Source organism: Ceratotherium simum, chromosome 22 (assembly GCF_057802395.1).
Source record: "Ceratotherium simum simum isolate JZ-2026a chromosome 22, ASM5780239v1, whole genome shotgun sequence".
NCBI classification, from domain to species: Eukaryota; Metazoa; Chordata; class Mammalia; order Perissodactyla; family Rhinocerotidae; genus Ceratotherium; species Ceratotherium simum.
Window position 1 is genome coordinate 7,980,409 of NC_141921.1, and position 7,268 is coordinate 7,987,676.

The following is a 7,268-nucleotide window of genomic DNA, read 5'->3' on the forward strand; positions in this document are numbered from 1 at the left end:
AGGGATAATTTGTGATAACAAAAACATAGAAGGGGAAGAGGAAAAGGATGGAACCTGCATAGGCAAGTGGAGATAAGATGCTGTCAGCAGAAAAAGGACTATCTCGTCTATGAGTTGTTTTATAACCACCTCATAGTAACCACAAAACAAAAATTCAGAGCAGAATCATGAAGCATAAAAAGAGGAAATGGAGGGGCCAGCCCCCTGGCCCAGTAATTAAAGTTCCATGCACTCTGCTTCAGTGGCCTGGGTTCATGGGTTTGGATCCTGGGAGCAGACCTACACCACTTGTCAAGCCATGCTGTGGTGGTGACCCACATACAAAGTAGAGGAACATTGGCACAGATGTTAGTGGGCTAATCTCCCTCAAGCAAAAAAAAAAAATAAGGATGAGGATTGGCAATGGGTGTTAGCTCAGGGCGAATCTTCCTCAGCAAAAGAAAAAAAAGAGGAAACTGGGAAGCACACCACAGAAAACCACCAAACTAAAATGGCAGACAGAAACACAAGGCAAAAGAAACAATGGAAAAATAGAATAACTAGTAAACAAACTAACAAAAAATGGCAGTACTAAGCCCTCATATATCAATAATCACCCTAAATGTAAATGGATTGAATTCTTCAATCAAAAGACACAGAGTGGCTGGGTGGATTGAAAAATAAGACCCAACAATATGCTACCTCCAGGAAATCCAACTCAGCTCTAAAGATAAACCAAAGGGATGGAAGATGATACCCCAAGCAAATGGCAACCAAAAGAAAGTGAGTGTAGACATACTTATATCAGACAAAATAGACTTCAAGCCAAGAATGGTAAAAAGAGACAAAGATGAACATTATATAATGATAAAGGGGACAATGTATCAAGAAGACATAACATTTATTAATATGTATGCACCTAACCTAGGAGGACCAAAGTATATGAAGCAACTATTAACAGACCTAAAGGGAACAATTGACAGTTACACAATAATAGTAGGGGATTTTAATACCCCACTTACATCAATGGATAGATGATCCAAACAGAAAGTCAACAAGGAAATATTGCCCTTAAGTGAAATATTAGATCAGATGGACTTAATAGATATATATAGAACATTCCATCCAAAAGCAGCAAACTACACATCTTCTTAAGTGTACATGGAAGAGTCTCAAATATAGATCATATTTTGGGAAACAAAACAAGCCTCAATAAATTTAAGATTGAAGTCATATCAAGCATCTTTTCCAACCACAGTGGTATGAAACTAGAAATCAACAAGAAGAAAGCTGGAAAAGTACAAATATATGGAGACTAAACAACATGCTACTGAACAACTATTGGATCAAGGAAGAAATAAAAAAATACCTGGAGACAAATTAAAATGAAAACACAACACACCAAAACTTATGGGATGCAGGAAAACCAGTATTAAGAGGGAAATTTATAGCAATTCAGGCCTACCTCAACAAACAAGAAAAAATCTCAAACAATCTAACACTATACCTAAGAACTAGAAAAAGAAGAACAAACAAAGCCCAAAGTCAGTAGAAGGAAGGAAATAATAAATATCAGAGGGGAAATAAATGAAAGAGACAAAAAAGACAATAGAAAAGATCAATGAAACCAAGAGCTGGTTCTTTGGAAACATAAACAAAGTTGACAAACCCTTAGCTAGACTCACTAGGAAAAAGAGAGAGAAGACTCAAATAAATAAAATCATAAATGAAAGAGGAGACATTATAACAGATACCACAGAAATACAAAGGATCATAAGAGAATACTATGAAAAGCTATATGCCAACAAATTGGATAACCAAAAAGAAATGGATAAATTCTTAGAATCATACAACGTCCCAAAACTGAATCAAGAAGAAATAGAGAATCTGAATAGACCAATCACAAGCAAAGAGATTAAAATAGTAACCAAAAACCTTCTCCAAAACAAAAGTCCAGGACTAGATAGCTTCTCTGGTGAATTCTACCAAAAAATCAAAGAAGGTTTAATACCTATCTTTCTCAAATTCTTCCCCCAAATTGAAGAGGTTGGGATGCTTCCTAACTCATTTACAAGGCCAACATTATCCTGATACCAAAACCAGACAAGGACAACACTAAAAAGGAAAATTACAGGCCAGTATTGCTGATGAACATAGATACAAAAATCCTCAACGAAATGTTAGCAAATCAAATACAACAACACATTAAAATGATCATACACCACAATCAAGTGGTATTTATTCCAGGGATGCAGGGATGGTTCAATGTCTGTAAATCAGTCAATGTGATACACCATGTTAACAAAATGAAGAATAAAATCACATGATCATCTCAATAGATGCATAGAAACTATTCGACAAAATACAACATCCATTTATGTTAAAAACTCTGAATAAAATAGATATAGAAGGAAAGTACCACAACATAATAAAGGCTATATATAACAAACCCACAGCCAATATCATACTCAATTGTGAAAAACTGAAAGCTATCTCTCTAAGAATGGGAACCAGACAAGGATTCCCACTCTTGACACTCTTATTCAATGTAGTATTGGATGTCCTACCCAGAGCAATTAGGCAAGAAAAAGAAATAAAAAGGATCCAAGTCAGAAAGGAAGAAGTAAAACTGTCACTATTTACAGATGACATGATTTTATATACAGAAAGCCCTAAAGAATCCACCAAAAAACTACTAGAAATAATTAACAAATACAGTAAATTTGCAGGGTAAAATATCAACATACAAAAATCAGTTGCCTTTCTACACACTAACGATGAATTAGCAGAAAGAGAAATCGGGAATACAATCCCATTTACAATTGCAACAAAAAGAATAAAACTCTTAGGAATAAATTTAATCAAGGAGGTGAAAGACACTGAAAGTATAAGACATCGTTGAAAGAAATTAAAGACATAAAGAAATGTAAAGACATTCTCTGCTCATGGATTGGTGAATAAACAGAGTTAAAATATCTATTTTATCTAAAGCAATGTACAGATTCAATGAAATTCCAATCAGAATCCCAACATTTTTCACAGAATTTGAACAAAGAATCCTAAGCTTTATATGGAACAGCAAAAGACTCCAAATAGCCAAAAGAATCATGAGAAAAAAGAACAAAACTAGAAGTATTACACTCCCCGATTTCAAAATATACTACAAAGCTATAGTAATCAAAACAGCATGGCACTGGCAGGAATACAGACATACAGATCAACGGAACAGAATTGAGAACCCAGGTATTTTTTAATTTCTCCTTTCATTTCTTCATTGATCCAATGGTTGTTCAGTAACATGTTGTTTATTCTCCACATATTTGTGACTTTCCCAGTTTTTTTCTTGTAGTTGGTTTCCAGTTTCATAGCATTGTTGTTGGAAAAGATACTTGAGATGATTTCAGTCTTCTTAAATCTATTGAGGCTTGTCTTGTTTCCCAACATACAGTCTATCTTTGAGAATGATCCATGTGCACTTGAGAGGAATGTGTATTCTGCTGTTTTTGGATGGAATGCTCTCTATAAATCTATTAAGTCCATCTGATCAAGTGTTTCACTTAAATCCACTATTTCCTTGTTGACTTTCTGTCTGGATGATCTGTCCATTGATGTAAGTGGGGGAGAGCCCAGAAATAAACCCACACATCTATGGACAGCTAATTTTCAGCAAAGGAGCCAAGACCACACAATGGAAAAAGGAAGGTTTTTTTCAATAAATGGTGTTGGGGAAACTTGACAGCCACATGCAAAAGAGTGAAAGTAGACCATTATCTTACACCATGCACAAAAATTAACTCAAAATGGATTAAAGACTTTAATATAAGACCTGAAACCATAAAACTCCTAGAAGAATACATAGGCAGTATGCTCTTTGACATTGGTCTTAGCAATATCTTTTTAAATATGTCTCCTCATGCAAGGTAAATAATAGAAAAAAATAAACAAATGGGACTACATCAGACTAAAAAGCTTCTGCATGGCAAAAGAAGCCATCAACAGAACAAAAAAGACAACCTACCAATTGGGAGAAGATATTTGCAAATCCTATATCCAATAAGAGGTAAATTTCCAAAATATATAAAGAACCCATACAACTCAACACCAAAAATGAACAACTCAATCAAAAAAATAGGCAGAGGCTCTGAAAAGACATTTTTCCAAAGAAGATATACAGATGGCCAACAGGCACATGAAAACATGTTCAACATCACTACTTATTACAGAAATGCAAATAAAATCTACAGTGAGGTATTACCTCATGCCCATCAGAATGGCTATTATTGAAAAGACAAGAAATAACAAGTGTTGGAGAGGACATGGAGAAAAGGACACCCTTGTACACTGCTGGTGGGAATGTAAATTGGTGCAGCCAACTTTTAAGGAGATTCCTTAAAAAATTAAAAATAGGAATAGCATATGATCCAGCTATTCTACTTCTGGGTATTTATCCAAAAAACATCAAAACACTAATTCAAAAAGATATATGCACCCCTATGTTCATTGCAGCATTATTCACAATAGCCAAGATGTGGAAGCAACCTAAGGGTGCATCAATGGATTAATGGATAAAGAAGATGTGGTAGAGGCTGGCCCCATGGCTTAGTGGTTAAGTGCGCATGCTCTGCTACTGGCGGCCCAGGTTCGGATCCCGGGCACGCACCAACACATCACTTGTCCAGCCATGCTGAGGCAGCGTCCCACATATAGCAACTAGAAGGTTGTACAACTGTGACATACAACTATCTACTGGGGCTTTGGGGAGAAAAAAGGGGGAAAAAAAGGAGGATTGGCAATAGATGTTAGCTCAGGGCCGGTCTTCCTCAGCAAAAAAAGGAGGATTGTTATGGATGTTAGCTCAAGGCTGATCTTCCTTGCAAAAAAAAAAAAAAAGAAGATGTGGTATATACATACAATGGAATACTACTGAGGCATAAAAAAGATGAAATCTTGCTATTTGCAACAACATGGATGGACCTTGAGGATATTACGCTAAGCAAAATAAATCAGATGGATAATGACGATTACTGTATTATTTCACTCTTATGTGGAAGATAGACAAACACATGGATATAGGGAATAGATTGGTGGTTGCCAGAGAGGAAAGAGGGGAGGAGGACAAAAGGGGTAAAAGGGCATAATTTTATGGTGATAGATGGTAGCTAGACTTTTGGTGGTTAACATGATGCAGTCCATACAGAAATTGAAGTATAATGAGCTACACCTGAAATTTATATATGTTGTAAAACAATGTTAACTCAAAAAAAAGTGTTGTCTAATTTCTACAGTTTTGTGAATTTTTCAGTTTCCTTTATGTTATTGATTTCTAACTTCATGCTGTTGGTTATAGAAGATACTTTGTATACTTACCTTTTAAAGTCTATTGAGATGTAATTTGTGGCCTAATATATGGTCTATGTTGGAAAATGTTCCATGTGCACTTGAGAAGAATGGGTATGTTATTGTTGATGTTATGGAGTGTTCTGTATATGTCTGTTAGATCTAGTTGGTTTTTTTTGTTGGCTATGTCCTCTATTTCCGTAATCATCTTCTGTCTAGTTGTTCTATCCATCATTGTGAGAGAAGTATTGAAGTCTCCAACTATCATCGTAGGCGTGTATCTTTCTCCCTTCAATGCTATCAGTTTTTGCTTCATATATTTTGATGGTCTGTCATTGGGTGCATAAATGTTTACAATTGCTATATTTTCTTGCTGTATTGAATCTTTTATTAATATATAATGTCATTTTTTGTCTCTTGTAACCTTTTTGATTTAAAGTCTATTTTGTCTGATATTAGTATAGCCATTCCTGCTCTTTTGTAGATAATATTTGCATGGAATATCTCTTTCCATACTTTCATTTTCAACTCATTTGTGTCTTTGGATCTCTAATGAGTCTCTTGTAAACAGTATATAGTTGGGTCATGTGTTTTTAATCCATTCTGCCAATCTCTGTATTTTGATTGGAGGGTTTAATCCATTTACATTTAAATTAATTCTGATAAGGAGGGATTTACTTCTGTCATTGTGCTATTTGTTTTCTGTATGCCCAATAGATTTTTTGTCCCTCATTTCTTGCATTCCTGTCTTCTTTAGTGTTTAGTTGTGTTTTTTTTTGTAGTGAAGTGTTAAATTCCCTTTTAATTTCCTTTAATTTATAGCAGCTTAACTTCAACACATACAAAAACTTTGCTCCTTTATACCTCCATCCTCACACCTCTTGGTTGTTGATGTCACAAAATTCTATCTTTATACATGTATGCCCCCAAAAATAAGCTAATAATTCTTTTAAATGCATTGGTCTCCTAAATTATGTAGAAAACAAGATTTAGAGACACAAACCAAAGTTACAGTAATAATAGCTTTTACATCAATATTTTTTTTATCTTTAAATGTATTAGTCTCTTAAATCATGTGGAAAACAGGTTTTGAGGCGGAGTCAAGATGGCGGCGTAGGCAGACTCTGCACTCACCTCCTCCCGTGGACACAGCCAATTTACAACTACTCGTGGAAAAATTACCCCTGAGACAGAACTGAAAACTGGATGAGAGGAACTCCTGCAACAACGGACAATCCTAACTGGGGTGGAAGAGGCAGAGACTCCCTTCCGGAGAGGAAAACGCCGCCTTCACAAGCCGCCAGCTTCACAGCCGCCGGAGCAGCGCACAGGTACGCAGCCTCCCTGGAGGCGCGGGGCCCTGAGCCGGGAGCGCCCCTGCTGTGGGCATTTTGTGGACCCAGCACAATCGACACCAGTGGCATAATATCTGACTTTGCCTGCTACTAAAGCATTGGGGAGCACCCCCAGAAAACCCGGTTCACAAAGAAACTAAAACTGGCTCTTAAAGGGCCCGCGCACAAACTCACCCGTTCCAGAAAGCATCCTAAAATCACCAGAAAGAAAGGTGCACACTGCTTTGGTGACAAGAGACTCACCTAATAGGCCCTGAGTGCATCTCGGTGAGGGGTGAGACCTCTCCAGGGACTGGGACATTGGCGGCGGCCATTGTTGTGGCCTGGTGTGAGCGTGCTGACACAGACGCCATTGGAGTTTTCCCTGAGACCTGCTAGCCCAGGGTCTGCTCCACCCGCTAGAGCACCGATTTAATCCAGCTCAGCCAAGGCAGGCAGCCCACCCTAGAGACTAGCCCCACCTAACAACAAGCCCTCAGGCAACGTGTGGGCCTGCATAGATTGGTGACTGGATTTTCTGCAGCCTGGCAACTGAGCTGACTTGAGCGGGGCAGGGTGTGCACAAGGAGCGGGTGGAGAGTGTGGGGAGGTGGCGGA

General features: G+C 37.5%; 1 protein-coding gene across 5 annotated transcripts in view; it reads right to left on the minus strand.

Moving 5' to 3' along the window:
- C22H1orf185 (chromosome 22 C1orf185 homolog) overlaps window positions 1–7,064 on the minus strand; it is a 75,681-nt gene extending 68,617 nt beyond the window's left edge. For all 5 annotated transcript variants that reach the window (XR_015555751.1, XR_015555750.1, XR_015555748.1 and 2 more), the window contains exon 1: window positions 6,915–7,064. The gene's annotated coding sequence lies outside the window, so the exon portion shown is untranslated. The remainder of the gene's footprint in view (window positions 1–6,914) is intronic.
- Window positions 7,065–7,268: the final 204 nt, after the last annotated feature.